The sequence below is a fragment of the Saccopteryx leptura genome, chromosome 1, assembly GCF_036850995.1.
Source record: "Saccopteryx leptura isolate mSacLep1 chromosome 1, mSacLep1_pri_phased_curated, whole genome shotgun sequence".
Taxonomy (NCBI): domain Eukaryota; kingdom Metazoa; phylum Chordata; class Mammalia; order Chiroptera; family Emballonuridae; genus Saccopteryx; species Saccopteryx leptura.
In genome coordinates this window covers 349,430,047-349,449,636 of record NC_089503.1, presented here as the reverse complement: position 1 = coordinate 349,449,636, position 19,590 = coordinate 349,430,047, and the positions used below count along the sequence as shown (strand labels likewise).

At 37.2% G+C, this 19,590-nt stretch overlaps 1 protein-coding gene across 6 annotated transcripts in view; it reads right to left on the bottom strand.

Moving 5' to 3' along the window:
* Positions 1–19,590, bottom strand: part of FILIP1 (filamin A interacting protein 1) — a 242,283-nt gene that overhangs the window by 205,169 nt on the left and 17,524 nt on the right. The window contains exons 1-2 of one of the 6 annotated variants that reach the window (XM_066358998.1): positions 7,062–7,115; positions 1,920–1,988 (exon numbers count right to left, since the gene is read on the bottom strand). The exons of 4 other annotated variants lie outside the window; for them this stretch is intronic. The gene's annotated coding sequence lies outside the window, so the exon portion shown is untranslated. Of the gene's footprint in view, positions 1–1,919; positions 1,989–7,061; positions 7,116–19,590 lie in introns of those variants that run through there. One more of the 6 variants, XM_066358999.1, reaches the window with a different exon arrangement.

Here is a 19,590-nt window from a genome sequence, read left to right as displayed (position 1 = left end):
ATAGCTAAAGACAATAAGAACAGAATAAAAAAACAAACTACACAATGGGAGAACATATTCGACAATACGTTTGATAAGGGGTTAATAACCAAAATTTATTAAGAACTTGTAAAATTCAACATCAGGAAGACAAACAATCCAATCAAAAAATGGGCAAAAGAAATGAATAGACACTTCTCCAAAGAGGACATATAGATGGCCAATAGGCATATGAAAAAATACTCAACATCACTAATCATTAGAGAAATGCAAATTAAAGCCACAATGAGATATCACCTCACACTGGTCAGAATGGCGCTCATCAACAAAACAACACAGAATAAGTGCTGGCGAGGATGTAGAGAAAAGGAAACCCTCCTGCACTACTGGTGGGAATGCAGACTGGTGCAGCCTCTGTGGAAAACAGTATGGAGATTCCGCAAAAAATTAAAAATTGAACTGCCTTTTGACCCTGCTATCCCAATTTTAGGAATATCCCTAAGAACACCATAGCACTGTTCCAAAAGGAGAAATGCACCCCCATGTTTATGGCAGCATTGTTCACAATAGCAAAGATCTGGAAACAGCCCAAGTGTCCGTATGTGAACAAGTAGATTAAAAAGCTTTGGTACATATGTACTATGGAATACTACTCAGTCATAAGAAATGATGACATCGGATCATTTACAATAACATGGATGGAACTTGATAACATTATACTGAATGAAATAAGTAAATCATGAAAAACTAAGAAGTATATGATTCCATACATAGATAGGACATAAAAATGAGACTCAGAGACATGGATAAGAATGTGATGGTAACCGGGGTTGGGGGAAGGAGAGGGACACAAAGAAAACCAGATAGAAGGTGACGGAAGACAATTTGAATTTGGGTGAGGGGTATGCAACATAATCAAATGTCAAAAAAATCTAGAGATGTTTTCTCTGAACATATGTACCCTCATTTATCAATGTCACCCCATTAAAATTAATAAAAAAAATTTCTAACCAATCGTCAAAAAATAAATAAATAAGGTCACAGATTGTTTCATTAAAAATACACATTGTATACTAAAAAAATAAAAATTAAAAATTTTACCTAGAACTGTAGTTTTTGGTGGGGTAGAATAGAAAATGATTTCACTTTCCCAGATAGGGTTGCCAGATCTAACAAATAAAAATACGGGATGCTCCGTTCAATCTGAATTTCAGCTAACGATGAAAGTGTTTCTTTATAAACACTTCATATAAAATGATTTCTTTAATTCCCACAGCAACTTGAAAAAGTCAGTATGGAAACTGAGGCTTAGAGGGGTGAAACAGATGGCCCCATGACGCAAACTGGGAAAGAGATGAATCCGGGTTTGATTTCAGAGCCCAATGACTTGAACATTCTGATATTTACCCAGTCAAAACATAATTTTCAACATGATCAAAATAATATAATTTTTAATATAAAAGGATCCCATTTAATATTTTGGGCACACTAATGTATTAAAATTATTCATTCTTTATCTCAAAATGTAATTGTATTTAATCTGGCCACTTTTCCCCATAGGGACATTTGGCAATGTCTAGAAACATTTTGGGGTGTCAAACCAGGGATAATGCTACTGGCATGTGTGAAGATCAGGAACACTGCTAAACATTCTACAGTGCATAGAACAGCCCACCACAACAAAGAATTATCCAGGCCAAAATGTCAGTAGTGTTGAAGTTGAGAAATTCTAATCTCAAATCACCTTTGAGAATGTCTAATCTGCCCTCTTCTTTTAATCAGAGAAGAACAGAAGGTCTGGAGGAGTTAAAATAATATGTGCTAAGCCTCACAGCTAATTAGTTTTAAATTTGGTAAACTTGGAGGTAAACCCAATGAACTGTTCCATTTCTGTGTGGCCCAGAAATGTTACCTACTAAAGAAGATACACTTAACCTTACCTTCTAAGAGTGTATTCCTTCAGACTTCTCCAATAGAGAACATTAATCAAGCTCCTGGGTGGCCTCTGGCTAGGAGGAAGAGAAGTATAGAGCTTGGGACAAAATTTTTGTTCAAATATTTTTTTAAATATTTTTCCTCAACCTTATTTTATTTATAGGAAAGGAAGGGAAAGTGAAAAGGCTGGCTTGGAATGAGTTCCGATTATGTCTACTTTCCCCTACTCCCACCTTTTTTTTTTTGACCTACAAAGATACACTGTTTGTGTCTTTGGAAGAGCCTAACTTTCCTTATTCAAGGATCTTCCACTTCTGGATGTGGGAAAATTGCTTAAATAGAAACCAACCCAAAGACCTTTTTTAAATATTACAAAAGAAAATGAAGGCATTGATGAAACCTACTAGATTATTTGGGGGGTGGCCAAATGTCAGAGGCCTGTGAAATAACACGAAGTGGTGTACTGAAAATGTATTCCTACGTCAATTCTTGCCACATACGGTTTGCTTGGAGGCCCCAAAGCAAGCAACATGGCTCATCTAAGTAAAGAGCTAGCCAAGATAATCTAATGACCTAAGAATCTAATGACACCATACACTGTCTCTGATCCTGCTTGGTTTTATTTTAACAGACCAATTTTTATTGCTTCTCTTCTGTGAGTATCGGCAATGATTACTTGCTACTGCTTACTGAAATTTTTCTTAAATTATGAGTTGAGGTTTTTTAAATGCAATTTTTAACACATTCATTCAGCATGTTATTATTAGTATGAATTTTTGGCAGGACTGGACCAAAGAGGAATAATGGCTTTTAACAATATTATCTAACTACTCATCCTACTGAAAGAATTTTTGCATAAAACATAAAAATGAATTTAGGAAAGAAAGGCATGTCCTATTGGAGATTTTGGAAAAGTGTTTCTCACTTCCTTCTCAGCCCCTTAACATCATCACTCAATCATTGTAAAACTTTCCAAAGAAATATGACTTAGCCATTAATGTTGCCCTATTCAGTCCTGGTAATACTAACCTCTGAACCAATGCTTTTCGAATCCTCTTGATACATCCACTCTGCCATTTTTACTTATATTAATGTCCATATTCCCAAATGGTCACATAATTTTCACTTGCTTTTTTTGACCCACTGATTTAACAGGGATGCTTTCCAATTGTCAAATAGTTCCTGATTTTTAATATTTATGTTACCCACACACATTGCATTCTCAAGAGAATTAGATAATTTTCAGAATCCTCAAGGCACTTATGTGTTTCCTGGAAGCCAACTTTTCTAAATATTTACATTAATCACTTCAAGTAAGTTAAGTAATTATAACTATCAAATTCCAATCAAGTGTTATTTTCAGAGCGGAAATGCTACTGACTCCTGGCTCTAATTTTCATCTTGTTTGGGAAAGTACTCAGACCTTAAAACAGCCAGTAGAGATGGCAGTCATCCTATGACAAAGAGTCTTCAGAATTTCTTCTGCCATTGTCTTTTAACTTAAAAAAAAAAAAAGATAGAAAAATCTCCTAACTCAGTAAATTAGTGTATGTCTAAGAAGTCTTTTGTTGGAACCACAGTATCTGATACACTCTCCACACCTACAATCTTCTTAAGGAAGGGTAAGACAAGATTAAGCTAACTAGAACCAGAAAGATGTTTTTGCTAAGTCTCAGGAAATATATGAAGATTTAAAAGATATGGAGACACTCTCCCCTAAATTTAGCACCCTTTAAAGAAAGTGACCTTTCCGCCATTTTATTTTATTTTATTTTATTTTATTTTTGCATTTTTCTGAAATGAGAAGTGGGGAGGCAGAGAGAAGACTCCCACATGCACCTGACTAGAATCCATCCAGCATGCCCACCAGGGGGCGATGCTCTGTACATCTGGGGCATTGCTTTGTTGCAACCAGAGCCATTCTAGCACCTGAGGCCGAGGCCATGGAGCCATCCCCAGTGCCCGGGCCAACTTTGCTCCAATGGAGCCTTGGCTGTGGGAGGGGAAGAGAAAGACAGAGAGAAAGGAGAAGGGGAGGATGGAGAAGCAGATGGGTGCTTCTTCTGTGTACTGTGGCCAGGAATCGAAACCGGGACTTCCATACACTGGGCCAATGCTCTACCGCTGAGCCAACTGGTCAGGGCACCTTTACACCATTTTAAAGGCACTTAGAAATTATACACCTTTTTTATGACTTAAGATTATTTATGTACATTTATGTATCTTTAAAAGCAAACAACTGAATTTTGTCTAGGAGTAATGTTAGATATTAAATTCACTATCAAATTATTTTATAAAATAAGAAAAAAATTATTTTACAACATAAACAATTTGGAAGTTCAGCTACCTTAAAGGTAAATAATTATCAAAATTACTAAGAATGATTTTAATTTCCACTAAGGCTTGATATAATACCTGAGTGAAAGTCTTCTTTTTGGAAATGGAAACTCACTCACTATTTCTGAGGTCCCTTTGTGAGCCCCATAAGATAATATTTTTATACATCATCTCCAAAGATAACCAAGATGATATGGCCAGAAGGTACTATAAAAGAAAGAGAGCTCTTCCAGATATTACAAAAAAAAATCTGTTGAATTAAAATGTTATCTTTTTGTTCAGCTTTGGTGGACATAATTTGCTTGTAAGAGAGATAAGCCATGCTGATAAAAATAAAACTAGTTCAAACAAGTACATATTTAGTACTTTCAAATTATTCTGTGGACAAGATGTTAGGTACATAAGTCATGCAGGGTGAATTGTAATATCCCCCCACAGTTTTTCCTTTCTAGCTGATCTTTCACTTTGTTACAATCATCTCATTAAATTTAATGCCAAGAAATCATGTCTCTCCTACTCTTTAAATCTCTGCTGTAGAGAACTGTAACCCACCAAAAATTATAATAACAATACAGCCCTATTGTGTACTTGGTATTGTTCTAATCTAAATCATCCTGCGTGATCATCAGAACTCCCTTATGAAGTGGTACAGTCATGATTGCTGTTATACAGATGAAGGATCTGAGGCACAGGCACTTGAATAACTTGTATAACATTGCTCTGCTAGAATTTGAGCCAAAGCATTGGGGCTTCAGACTCCATTTTTTTTTTATTGTCTCCTTGACACCATAGAAGGGTATTTACTGACTTGGACATCGAATTTTTCATTTGCTTAAAATTATGTTTTCATATACATTTTAAAATGAGATCATATGGGTTTTTTAATTTAATATTCTGAATATTTTTCCAAGCCTTCATAGAGTAAAGAGAAAAGGTAAGTCAATTGTTCTAAAAGCACAGAACCAGTTGAGAAGTTTGTCCTGATTATGATATAATTTCCCTTAGGAAACTTACAGCTTGAGACATATGATTTAGTAGGAGAATCATCCCTAGACATCTTAAAATTTTATCCTTAGGTCAGAGGGACATGGGCAATTATTTAATTTCTCTAGATGCCTTTGCATTCTCTGATTTTTAAAATAAGTATGGTAAGTTACGCCACTGGTCGGGCAAACTCATTAGTCCACAGAGCCAAATATCAACAGTACAATGACTGAAATTTCCTTTGAGAGCAAAGTTTTTAAAACTTAAACGATATAGGTAGGTACATTGTTATTAACTTAATTAGGGTACTCCTAAGCTGGCCTTTTGCACCCGCACTCAAGGGGCTAAAGAGCTGCATATGGCTCATGAGCTGCAGTTTGCTGACCACCGAGTTAGGCAATCACTAGATTCTATGCTCTAAGAAGGTGCCTGGACACACACACTGGAAAACAAACATTTGAGAATTCTTACTGAGAACCCCTTTACCAAGTGTAAAGTGTGTACACATGACACACGTGCTCAGTGGAAAGGGGGGCAGGGTGTGAGGGATCATCTGAGGCAACAGAAGGCACCTACAAGAACTTTCCAGTGGGGATCAGGGCTGTGCAAAGTCATGGCCAGGCCAAAGTCCATCAGGGTGTAGGGGAGGCTGTGGGCCGCACCCTTTTCCTGCAGTGTGTTTTACCTCCCTGCTTATACCCTTCATGTCCCATATTTGGTATAACCCTTCCTAGTGCTTCTCTTTCTCCTCCTACCAATTGCAAAGCCCACGTGGACCTGCCTTTTCTAAGACTCTCTTATCTTTATGGCCTGGTTCCAGATATCTTATGATCAGAGTGATATGTTAAATATTTAACAACCAATTACAACGATGCCAGCTGCAGTGTTGAAGTGAGAGGTTCTGAAGCCTTCTGAGGTGAGAAGTTTGACCCCTTCCGTTTCTGGATTGTGGGGAAGCCCAGAGAATCCTGGCGGAGTTGCAACATTGCTGCAAAGGCAGGGTCACCAGCCAGATGGACGCACGCTGGCTCAGTCAGAACAGAGAGCTGCTGGAAACAATCGGCTTGCCCATCCGGGTGTGTACCAACTTAATATAAATCTTGCTGATAAAATAAGAGTACATCTTCATTGATTAAGTCATTTATATCAATATATAAATCTCTTTTCTCCCTCACTACAAACTCTAAAAAATTTTCTCTAAAACTGAAGCCAAGCCTACTACCCAGGCTCTATTTTTACTCTCCTGTCACCCTATGGCTCTCTGTGGTGCACAAGTGGGTCAGTTCCATACAAGCTGCCTTTTTCTCATTTAATCTTTCTAGGCAACTTTGTAGCGTCTCCTCTTCTCCACCACCTCCATCAGGAACACAGTGCCCAACAGCCATTTAAGTAGAAATGGAAGGATCCTGGAAGTTGTACAATGGGGATTAAAGAAGGTGGCTACACAGACATTTATTTATCATTGTCATATGACTTCATCTGTATGTGAGATCTTCACAGTGGCAACAAAATACAATATGAGCACACTGTATCTGAGAAATATCAGGTCCAAATATTTGGCTCTTGGCAAGGAGTAAACAAATGAGAATGATGAGAAGGCCTTAAGGCAAGAAGCATTAGCATTTCATACGGTGTCCTGGGGCATATGCATGTCTTAGCATTGCTGTTCTCAGTGTGCAACTCAAGCTTATTATTGTGCCCCCTATGTGTCTCATTCTTCCTTCCCCTAAACTATAATCTCATGGAATGAAGAATTTAACTTATCCAATATAACTATTTCTTGTCACTTAGCATACAATATGCAGAATAAGAAACAACTGAATTACCTTGTTCTATTATAACCAAATCAGTTATAGAGGGGTGGATCGGGGTGAGAGCAGGTGATGGGGTGGGCCTAAAGAGAAAGAAAAACAACTGATTATGCTCTAGTGTAAAGGTAGCAATATATATATTTTTTAAACATAAATACCCAGTTTTGATTTACTCAATTAAGAAAGCAAGTCAGCTGAGAATACACAGACTGAGTGTGAGTCCCTTATGTTAACAAAAATGATTTTTCTAAAACTTCCAAAACTTAAGTAAGTGCCCTGGGTATCATAAAACAAGTGTCCCTAGGCATAACGTGGGCCGCTATAATATATTTGACCTGGAGAATAGCCAAACGGCCTTAACAAAAGAGAAATGTTATTAAAAGTGTTATAGAGCCTGACCTGTGTTGGCGCAGTGGATAAAGTGTCAACCTGGAAACGCTGAGGTTGCCGGTTCAAAACCCTGGGCTTGCCTGGTCAAGGCACATATGGGAGTTGATGCTTTCTGCTCCTCCCCCCTTCTCTCTCTCCCCTCTCTCTAATGAATAAATAAAATCTTTAAAAAAAAAAGTGTTATAGAAACAACATAGTTAAACCCAGAATAAGCTATCTAATATTTCTTATCTCAGTTTATTCATATTAATTTCTTTAGCTTTCATGACCCTAACTCGGAGTTGGTGAACTTTTTCCTTTTCACTTTATTTCCCTATCCACAGATGTTTGTAAGTGGTCGTACTTCTAAAAGAAGGTGCTAATTTAGATGTTCACTTTAGGACTGGTAAAACTTTATTTAACAGGGGTTAAAAGTAAGGTAGAAAAAGGGAGGAGGGGGAAGATTGTTATGCTTCTCTGGCTTTTTTAAAAATCCATGTTTTATGAATTAAAACCACGGAAAACTATCATGATGTCTAAATACTTAAAAGGAAATATTATGCTTCACAGAGGTCATTTTGGCACAGATGTTGGACTGTTTCATGTCTGCCCTTGAGAATCTAAGACATCAGACCCTTGATGTCATCCTTTTCAGATTATAAAGCTCCACGATTTTGATTAACTTGTTTTTATAGGACTCAGGCCTAATACTTAAATACTTGTGTTTAACTATTTCATTCTTTTAAACTAATAGCAAGATTTTCTTTCAAATGACAAAGAAAGAAAAATTTTTTATGCTGCAATGATAAATATTAATAAAATATATTTTAAATGCAGTCATTTGGGTTTAACTGCTAAAAAATATTATGCAGCTAGGAGGGAAAAAAAAACCAGCATATGTCCTGATATGGCATTGATATTAACAAAAAATTCTAAGTGATTTCTGCAAAAATCACAGAAAACTCTTGTGCCCTAAACATCCATGCCTGTGGGGAAGGATTTCCTTTTTCAAAGGAAAAATTAGTGCCTAAAGATTTTGTGAATGTTTGCAAAGCCAAACTTTGAACAGGTTTTCTTCCAGTTCATGCTAAGAACAAAATGATGACATTTTTATCTGAATTCACAACCAGCCAATTCTCACCTTCTGATGTACAAAAACTTGCATAGTTCATTAACAGAGAATTTATTTGTTTACTTATCAATAGCACTATTTCCCTCCCAGACTGTTCTCCGAAATACATACTTGCATATCCAGCAGCCCATACAACTCCTTTAACAGACAGCCTCAATTCAACATGTCCAAAACTCAGTTCCTGGTCTTTCCTTTAAACTGCTCTTCCTCAGCCTTCCCTATCTCTGTCAACGGCGGCTCCATCCTAATTGTTAGACTGAAAACTCTGGAGTTATTCCTGACTACTCTCTCCAATGTCCACATCAAATCTACCCAGAAATCTTTTAGTTGTACCCACAAAATATATCTTTGTTTAGTTTGTTCATATATCCCAAGCACCTGAAGCAGCATCTAGCACATGGTAGGCACTTGATAAATACCTGTTGAATTAATTAATAAAAGAAAGAATGCAGTACTTTATCAAATAGTAGAAATTCACCACTAGCCTTCATACATGTAACCATTTATATATCCATTCACCAGTAACTTTATCAATTACTAAGTACCTATTCTGTACTCGGTATGTATCTATACTCCATTTCCCCAGGAGACAATCTGACAGCTAAAATCTAGGATCACATTTGGAGATAAAATCACTGAGATGGAAAGTACTTAAATTAAAGGATTATCTAGTTCGGTACTGTTCAACAGGACAAGTGGCCAGTAGGTATGACACTGGACAGCACAGCTCGACTTCATCTCTCTGCCTCATTACTTAGTACTTTCCCTAGATGCCCAAGGCAGCTTGTTAACTCCATTACTTTTTTTCCCCATAAAAGATGATTAAAGTCTGACCTGTGGAGGCACAGTGGATAATGCGTCAGCCTGGAATGCTGAGGTCACCGATTTGAAACCCTGGGCTTGCCCAGTTAAGGCACATACGAAAAGCAATCATTGAATAATTAAAATGAAGCAACTAAGATCTTGCTCCCTCTTTCTCCCTCCCTCTCTCTCTAAAATCAATAAATAAAATCTTTAATAAAAGAAAAGATGATTAACAGACAATTACCATCTTTTGTGAACTACCATTTCTGTGGTTCATGAATGTGTCTTCTTTCACAATTATCATTATTTTGTCAGCTAAGGTCAAGTTTTCATATTTTATCAACCAATTTACAAAATATAAAACCTTCAGAATAGAATTGATCTTCTAAATCCAACAGTACATTTTACCTACTTCACTACTATATAATTTCTTTTACTTTTAACTTTATTTTTCAGTTTTATTGAAGTATAACAATGTAGAATAAACTGTTTATATTTTAAGTGAATAATTTGATAAGTATTCACATAAGTCAGTAGCTCTCAAAGTGTGTGTCAGGGCACATGGTGCACCCTATGGTATTCCAGAAAAATATGTGCCTGTTGGGGACCAAAAACCAACAGGGTTTTTGGAGTTTAGATTTTTAGGGGACAGAGGTGTGGGGAATTGGCTGTAAGCTGACAGTCTGCCCAACCCCCCACCTCACTTGCCTGATTAGGTTGCAAAAGGCTGTTAAGCTGTGGTGCTGGATTGTTTACACTACCCCCCATGTTCCCTGGAAAGACTGGAGGCAAGTTTCTTTTATCCTTTGTTTGGTGTAAAGTTAAGATGATCTGTATGGTGGGGGTTTTCTGCACTCAACACAATTAAGAGTAAAAAGAGAGGAAGTCTTCAATGTATTGACAAGGAAATGAGAGTTTGCCTTTCAAATATATGCCCAAACATTGAAGTAATCATGCTAGGACACATCAGGCTCATGTTTCTCATAAACACAAGAATGAAAAGACTTAACACATTCACACTAGGACCTGCTGAATTTACTAAATCTTACTAAGAATGTATCTATATATATATAAAGATAACTTTTTTGTTTTTTTAACTCTTTTTTATAAATTCTAAAAAGTATAACAAAAAATGTAACATAAAATGATTTTTAATGTCAGAATAAATTTAATTTTGTCGTATTTATTTCATTTAATTATCATAAAAGCACGCTTGGACTTTATATTTTTTACTTTAATATTTGACTTAATTATTATAACACATTTCTCAGAAATTTGTATAGAGTGTGCCTACAATTATTTGTAGGATTTTAAATGTGCCCCAACTTCAAAAACTTTGAGAACCACTGACATAAGTATAAATCCAAGGAACTATCACCATAAACAATGTAATTTAAAGTTCAAATGACCTGAGCCACTGCTGACCCATAAGCTATCATTATGTAATTTGGGGAAAGTAACATCTCTCTGCTCTGCAGAAGTTTTCTTTTGCCAAGATACACAGTGTAGTGAAAAGCAGTGAGCTAAATTTCAGCTTTCACCTACCTCCTCGCTCGTGCCTTCAAGTAATGAACAACTTACAAAACCAGAAATGGCAGTCCTAAAAACTGGCCCATTAAACTCATTTTTAAAACATCTCCTAAGGATCTAAAATTTAGACTCTGGTTTCTGTTCCACGGTAGTAGAGTAGGAATAAGCCTCCTCTTCCCATTGCAAAACCTTACATGTTTAGAAAAAAAAATTTTAATCCATATAACTGGAAGATAACATCAACCTTTTGAGAACCATAATCTTTGAGAAAACACTGGAAGACAGAATAGCGGATAGAATTAGAATGAAGATTTAAAATCACAGCTCAATGTGATAGACATGACCCCATGGTCGCTGGCTTAAGCCCAAATGTCACTGGCTTGAAGCCCAAGGTCGCTGGCTTGAGCAAAAGGTCACTCGCTCTGCTGGAGTCCCCCAGTCAAGTGACGCATGAGAAAGCAATCAAAGAACAACTAAGGTGCCGCACTATGAGTTGATGCTTTTCATCTCTCTCCCATTCTGCCTGTCTGTCTTGATCTGTCCCTCTCTCTGTCTCTGTCTCTCTAGCTGAAAATTAAGTAATTAATTAGTTAATTAATTAAAATAAAACCACAGCTCAAAAGAAGTATGGGAGAGAGCTGCCAAAAATGTTAGGAATGGGCACCAACAAAAAGAGGGATGATAGGCCCTGGCCGGTTGGCTCAGTGGTAGAGCGTCGGCCTGGCGTGCAGAGGTCCCGGGTTCAATTCCCGGCCAGGACACACAGGAGAGGCGCCCATCTGCCTCTCCACCCCTCCCCCTCTCCTTCCTCTCTGTCTCTCTCTTCCCCTCCCGCAGCCAAGGCTCCATTGGAGCAAAGATGGCCCGGGCGCTGGGGATGGCTCCTTGGCCTCTGCCCCAGGCGCTAGAGTGGCTCTGGTCGTGGCAGAGCGACGCCCCCTGGTGGGCAGAGCGTCGCCCCTGGTGGGCGTGCCGGGTGGATCCCGGTCGGGCGCATGCAGGAGTCTGTCTGACTGTCTCTCCCCGTTTCCAGCTTCAGAAAAATACAAAAAAATAATAATAAAATAAAAAAAAAGAAAAAATAAAAAAAAAGAAAAAAAGAGGGATGCTGGGACAACATACAGTGTGATTGTTAGAGGACAACAGCAGAAACAGCAAAGAAGTTTGAACTCTGCACGTCCTTTCTACCAATCTAGGCCACACTTTGTGCCAAAGAAAGCCATCTGAGATAATGCACAAAAGAGCCAAAATTATAAAAGAAAATATTATAAATTTGACTACATCAAAATTTAAAACACCTAAAAAAAATGTAAAACACCTCAATGACCAAAGTACTTTAAAAGTTAAAGGTCAAGCAATAAAAACAATAACAAGGATAAGAGTTAACAAATTATCTAAATAAAAGAAGAATAATCTAATTGAAAAAATGGGCCAAACATATAAACTGCTAACTCACAGAATAAATAATAAAAATAGTCAAGATTTATATAAACTGGTGCTCGCCCTCACTTTTTATTTTTAATGTTTATTTTATTGATTTCAGAGGAGGACAAAAAGAGAGAGAGAAACAGGAGCATTAGTCTGTTCCTATATGTGCCCTGACCGGGGATCAAACCTGCAACCTCTGTAATTCGGAATGATGCTCTAACCAACTGAGCTATCCAGTCAGGAATGAAACTTACCTTAACAAAGGAACTTCAAAATCAATGAATATATTCTTACACAGCTGGAGAAAATATAGGTACAAATGCAGATGACTGAAGAGGTCATTTTGCATAACCCATCATCCCAAAGTTCTATTGTTAATACCTACCCAGAGAGATACTTAAACCCTGTGCCCAGAAAACAAGAACAGGGATCTTTATTGCAATGTTATTTGTAACAGTGAAAAACTCAAAACAACCTAAATATGTATAAAAACAGGAATGACTAAGTAAATAATTGTGCACTCTTTGTATGGAAGACCACATGGCAGTTTTTTAAAATGAAATAGACTTATATACTGACATAAAAAATTGTGTAAGCCATATTGTTTAGTAAAATAACACATATATCATTTGTTAAATATATCCACAGATAGATATCTTTTCTATCCTCATGAAGGGAAGTCTAGAAACATACATTACATTGTTAATAGTGACTACTTCTAGAGAAAGGACTAAAATAGGAGGCATTGGAGAAGGAAATAATCAAAGGCTACTTTAATTTGATCTATTAAGTTTTAATGTTTTGTGGGGTTTTTTGTATTTTTCTGAAGCTGGAAACGGGGAGACAGTCAGACAGACTCCCGCATGCGCCCGACCGGGATCCACCCGGCACGCCCACCAGGGGGCGATGCTCTGCCCATCCGGGGTGTCGCTCTGTTGTGACCAGAGCCACTCTAGCGCCTGAGGCAGAGGCCATGGAGCCATCCCCAGTGCCCGTGGCCATCTTTGCTCCAATGGAGCCTCAGCTGCGGGAAGGGAAGAGAGAGACAGAGAGGAAGGAAGGAGAGGGGGAGGGGTGGAGAAGCATATGGGCACTTCTCCTGTGTGCCCTGGCCGGGAATCGAACCCAGGACTTCTGCATGCCAAGCCGACGCTCTACCACTGAGCCAACCGGCCAGGGCCAAGTTTTAATGTTTTTTAATAAAAAGAATTACTAATGTAACTTCTAATTATTTTTAATGTACAAATCATTCTTATTATATGTCATAAGTACAGAAGATAAGTGATGAAGTTATAAAGTACTATTAAGCAAAGTTGCTTTACATTGGTGAAGTCAATTAAACAACAGAATTTATAAATCTAGGCTATTCCTTCCTTTCTTTAAGCTATCTCTTCCTTCCGTTTGTAGTACGAGAGAATCCAAAGAAACTACATGTCACACTGTATCCTTTACCTTCTGGTCTTAAAAAAAAATGAAAGGTAATTTTAGGTGGGGCTTTATATCATGGCTGTTTTGGGATGACATTTGAATTACCCAGGATGTTGTGACATATATGCTTCTTCTTGGAAATAAGAATCACCCTCCTAATGCAATCATATTTTAATGTTAATTAAAAAAAATAGTCTTTCTCAAGTATTTTTTCATAATTTAAAATTATGAAAAAATTTATAATTTAAAAAGTATTCATTATTTAGAATTTTGATTCCCATATTGACTGTTTTGGGATAGGGTGTTAAAGGATGAAATTTGACTTTTGGTGGACAGTGTAAAACCATAAAGAACCAAACATAAACATCTCTCTCTTGATAACTACAAAAAGCTTATAATTAAGATAGAACCTAATAATTTCAGGAAAATTAACATGTCTATAGTGAGAACAGAGAATAATTCATGAATAGTAATTTTTTTCTCGTTCCCCATTAGTATACATTGGTCTTTAGCTATGACATATATAAACCAGTGGGAAAAAATTAACTATGGCCTGAACAGGCGGTGGCGCAGTGGATAGAGCATCAGACTGGGATGCGGAGGACCCAGGTTTGAGACCCTGAGGTTGCCAGCTTGAGCACGGGCTCATCTGGTTTGAGCAAAGCTCACCAGCTTGGACCCAAGGTTGCTGGCTCGAGCAAGGGGTTACTCGGTCTGCTGTAGCCACATGGTCAAGGCACATATGAAAAAGCAATCAATGAACAACTAAGGTGTCGCAATGAAAAACTAATGATTGATGCTTCTCATCTCTCTCTGTTCCTGTCTGCCTGTCCCTATCTATCCCTCTCTCTGACTCTCTCTCTGTCTCTGTAAAAAATAAATAAATAAATAAATAATAAAAAATCTAAGTTCTTTAAAAAAAATTAACTATGGTTAATGGAGTGAATGGATTTATTTAAGAAATATTTAAAGTAAAAGCATCAAATTATCTCCACAACATATATATTGGTCACAGAGACATAATATAAGGTACATCATAAATCTTAACTGCTTTCAAAAACCCCATGTGAGCACCATAGAGATTGAAAGAAACAGCACATTTACAATTCCCAAAGTCTCTTAGCCATATTTTTGCCCTTCTTTTCTGATCACATACTTCAATATTTTTCTACTATTAAATGATAATTAAGGTCTATACTCTCGGGGGAAGGCTGTGGGCTCAGTAGAGCATAGGACTTTTCAGTCAATAAGCTGTGGATGTGAAATAAGGTTTAGCTACTTTTAAACTAACTAAATTTGAGATCATGTGTTGTTTTTTAATTTTATAAAAGAGCCTTGTGGAAGGATTATTTCTGAATTTGCTCTGCTACCTCCAAAGTGCCTATTTATGATGTAACAACATTATAGGTAGGTCTTTAAAAATGTTCATTGCAGCCTGACCTGTGGTGGCGCAGTGGATAAGGCGTCAGCCTGGAATGCTGAGGTTGCCGGTTCAAAACCCTGGGCTTGCCTGGTCAAGGCACATATGGGAGTTGATGCTTCCTGCTCCTCCCCCCTTCTCTCTAAAATGAATAAATAAAAATAAAAAAATAAAAATGTTCATTGCAGCATTATTCACAGTGGCCAAGACATGGAAACAACCAAAAAGCCCTTCAATAGATGATTGGATAAAGAAGATGTAGTACATATATACTATGGAATACTACTCAGCCATAAGAAATGATGACATAGTGCCATTAACAACAACATGGATGGACCTTGATAACATTATACTGAGTGAAATAAGTAAATCAGAAAAAACTAAGAACTGTATGATTCCATACATAGGTGGGACACAAAATTGAGACTCATGGACATGGACAAGAATGTGGTGGTTACCAGGGGGAGGGGGTGGGGAAGGGGAGGGACACAAAGAAAACCAAATAGGTGACAAAAAACAATTTGACTTTGGGTGATGGGTATACAACATAATCAAATGTCAAAATAACCTGGAGATGTTTTCTCTGAATCTATGTACTCTGATCAATGTCATCCCGTTAAAATTAACTGTCTAGCAAAATTTTTTTTAAAAATGTCAAATAAATAAATAATGAAGAAAAATTCAAATTAAAATAACTAAGTATTTTGTGCAATTTTTAAGAAAAGGAAACCTCTTTATCAATAATGGAAAAATAATAAGTAGAAAGTTGATTTTTAAAATTAAATGGAGGCATTGACCCCATCATATTACACTTACAGAAAAATAATGGAGCCCCTCTTGAAAGCCATTTCTATTTATAATAAAGGCCAAATACAATACAGACAAAAATAGAATCTTAGGTGCTTTCCCTGCCTTAATAAAGTGTCTCAGGGAAATTTTAATCAGCATAGGACTTTCAAATATGAAAGTGATTTAATTTCAGACAGATCTCAATAAGGACAAGTGAAGGATTTATAGTCCTTTGACTTTTACATGTAAGTTAAGAATATAGAAATGAAAGATCTTGAAGACTACTGTTCATAGCAGAACAGCCAGAAGCTCTTTCAGTGACCCCACCAAACTTCCTGGGTTTTGGGCCCCTGTAAAGGTACCCTATTCCACTGGGGTCATTTCAGATGCTTCAATTTACTATTTCTTTTTTTTTTTTTTTTTTTTTACATTTTTTTTTTTTTTTTTTTTTAATTTTTCTGAAGCTGGAAACAGGGAGAGACAGTCAGACAGACTCCCGCATGCGCCCGACCGGGATCCACCCGGCACGCCCACCAGGGGCGATGCTCTGCCCACCAGGGGGCGATGCTCTGCCCACCAGGGGGCGATGCTCTGCCCATCCTGGGCGTCGCCATGTTGCGACCAGAGCCACTCTAGCGCCTGAGGCAGAGGCCACAGAGCCATCCCCAGCGCCCGGGCCATCTTTGCTCCAATGGAGCCTTGGCTGCGGGAGGGGAAGAGAGAGACAGAGAGGAAAGTGCGGCGGAGGGGTGGAGAAGCAAATGGGCGCTTCTCCTGTGTGCCCTGGCCAGGAATCGAACCCGGGTCCTCCGCACGCTAGGCCGATGCTCTACCGCTGAGCCAACTGGCCAGGGCCCAATTTACTATTTCTAAAGGTGTTTTATACTCTCTTGCCTTCACCCCCTTCCATTTGGAATATAAACTTTAATTAGAAAGGTAAGAAAATACTGAAATACTTATAGAGAAAAGAAAGGCCGTAAAAAAACCCAAAACTGAGTGGAGTCAAGTCAGACCATCTTCCTGTTCCAAGCATATGGTTTGACCTCCACATTGACCGGTAATTTGGACTTCAAATTTTCTCTGTTGTACAACAATCTAGAAGAAATTTCAGGTCTTTCCTCCAAAGTGGATATTTCTCAGAGAATAATTGGAATAACGTTTTTGATAACTGGTAACAAATATTAAAGTTGAAGGTAAATTATTGATTAAAAAATTATCCTTTGTGAATAATAATTTTACAGTAAAAGTGTCTTTATTTGCATAGCTTTCATTATATTAATGTTGAAGGATGCTCTAAGACTGGCTGACACAGAAGAAATAACAGAAAGAAGGTTCTGAAAAGAAAAAATTAAGAAAGAATGAGGAACAAGCCCAGAAAAGCATGGAAAGTTGATTAGAAAGCCTAGTGAAGAGGCCTTCATATGGCAGAGGAGACAAAACTTACACATATTGAAGCCTGAACCCAGATAGAAAGGGAAGAAGGGGAATCAGAATTTACTCAAACACTGTGTGAGTTGCAAGGGAGACTACCAGGATAATAAGAAGCAAGAACATGAGAATATCATTGGTTTGACTGTTTAAAGAACTGAAAGCTACAAATGGACAAGGTGATGAGCTCATTGAAAAATGCTTTGTGAGTTAAATTACTTTGTCTAGCAATCACCAAATAGAAGTTGGAAATAAAGCACAGCTGTTGCTATTATTCACACTTATATTCTATTTAACAGAATTATACACAATGTTGGATTTATTACTCTTTATCTGTGTGTATGGGAGAAGTAAAGGACTCATTTGCTTGCACCCTTTGTATGAAAAAGAATACTTGAAAGAACAATCAAAGTGATAAAGGACCATGACTCATCTCAGCACATTCTTTGCAGAACCAAATAGCAAGTGATCTATGGCCAAGCTTGGTTTAAAATGCTTAGGGTCTACTTTCACTCTGGTAACCTTTCAGGAGTGGCTTCTTCAAAAAAGGGCTTCCCCAGAAAAAAGCACAACAATGTTAGCATACTAGGTCTTGGGTGAGATTTCACTCACATTCCTTCTTCCTGTGCATTGACAAAAAATGTCCTTGTTCTCAGACAAATGATAAGCAGCTGGGCATTATACACACCATGTACCACCTTACAAGACTCCTAATAGGACATGTGCACACCACACACTACTCTATAAGTAGCCTCCTTTCATCCCTTGGGATAACAAACAGAATCAATGAGTAGTGAACTGCTGGTGTTCTAAGAAGTCCAACATTTGGAGGTGCCAGAGGCATGAGACAGAGAAATCATGAGCTCTTACACAACTTGGAAATAACTCAAGACAGGTAATGTTCTGGATTCTAGGGAGTTTTACAGCACAATGCTGTGGTTTGTTTGTGAATTCATATATCTGAATTAATAAACTATATGACCTTGAGAAAGTCAAACTTCCTGGGTTTCAGCTTTCTCATCTCTCATTAAAAAGGGTTGGAGTTAATCATCTCTTAGCACCCATTGGTATAAAAGTGGTATGGTAAAAATCACAGTAACTCATGAATTTAGCAGATTGGCCAAAACTTAAACCTTAGTCCTCCTTTCCTGGATTAGTTTAACCATATAAGCCTAATGATCCTAAACAGTTCTATGAAGTAGTAATCAAATGCAAGGAATTCCTTGCTCCAGTGACCAATTTAACCCACCTGCTCCATGGTCCCTCATCCTCATGATCCAGTCATAGATATACCCATTTTGGTTGTCAGATTATGTTTTGATAATAACATTACTCAGAAAATATATTGCCATCAAGATGTGCTTGGCACTTCAATGATTAGGCAAAATGGACTGGGCAGACTTGTTTCAATAATTTTAATCAAGTAAGCTATTGAGGAAGAGGTATGTGGGCATTTTTAAAAAATAAATAAATAAATAAGAACCACTAGGTCTGCCAAACTTTCAGAAGTCAATAGACAATATTTGAGAACAATAGGAGGAAGAGAAAAGAATGCATTCTTAAAAGTATCATGTGTGTTTTGACTCTTCTGTTTTTCAAAATGGAAGTGGGCTTATTATTCCTCTGATTACAAAGATTTTTACCACATATTGTTCAATTGCTTATCAGGAAGCTTATCCTAGTGGATTTTCCCACCAGCAGTATACAGGGTGGTGTAAAAGTAGGTTTACAATTGTAAGTACGCAAAACACAAAATTTATTCTTCTATTATTTGTTATTAATTATTGTATTATTTTCCATATGAACAACTGGAAACCTATTTTTGCCACACCCTGTATAGTATCATTTCCTCACACCCTTACCATACTGGGTATTGAATTCTTTTGAGTCTTGTTAATATTTTGGTTGAAATAATACTATCTTCTTTTAATTAGAATTTTTAATTATCAATGAGGTTAAATAGTTTTTCCACTTGCATGTTACAAATTATTTATGTCATTCGTCCATTTTCCAATCACTGTGTCTTTTTTGCTTTATTCATTTAAAATAGCTCTTTATATTAAGGATATTTGTATTTGTCCTCAGTTATGTTCATCACAAATATCTTTGTCCAGATTGCTGTTTGCATTTTAATTTTGTTCATGAGTTCTTGAGTTTTTCTGTGTAAAACGTTCCTTCAGTTTTTATGAAGTCAGTATTTCATGGAGTCAAATATT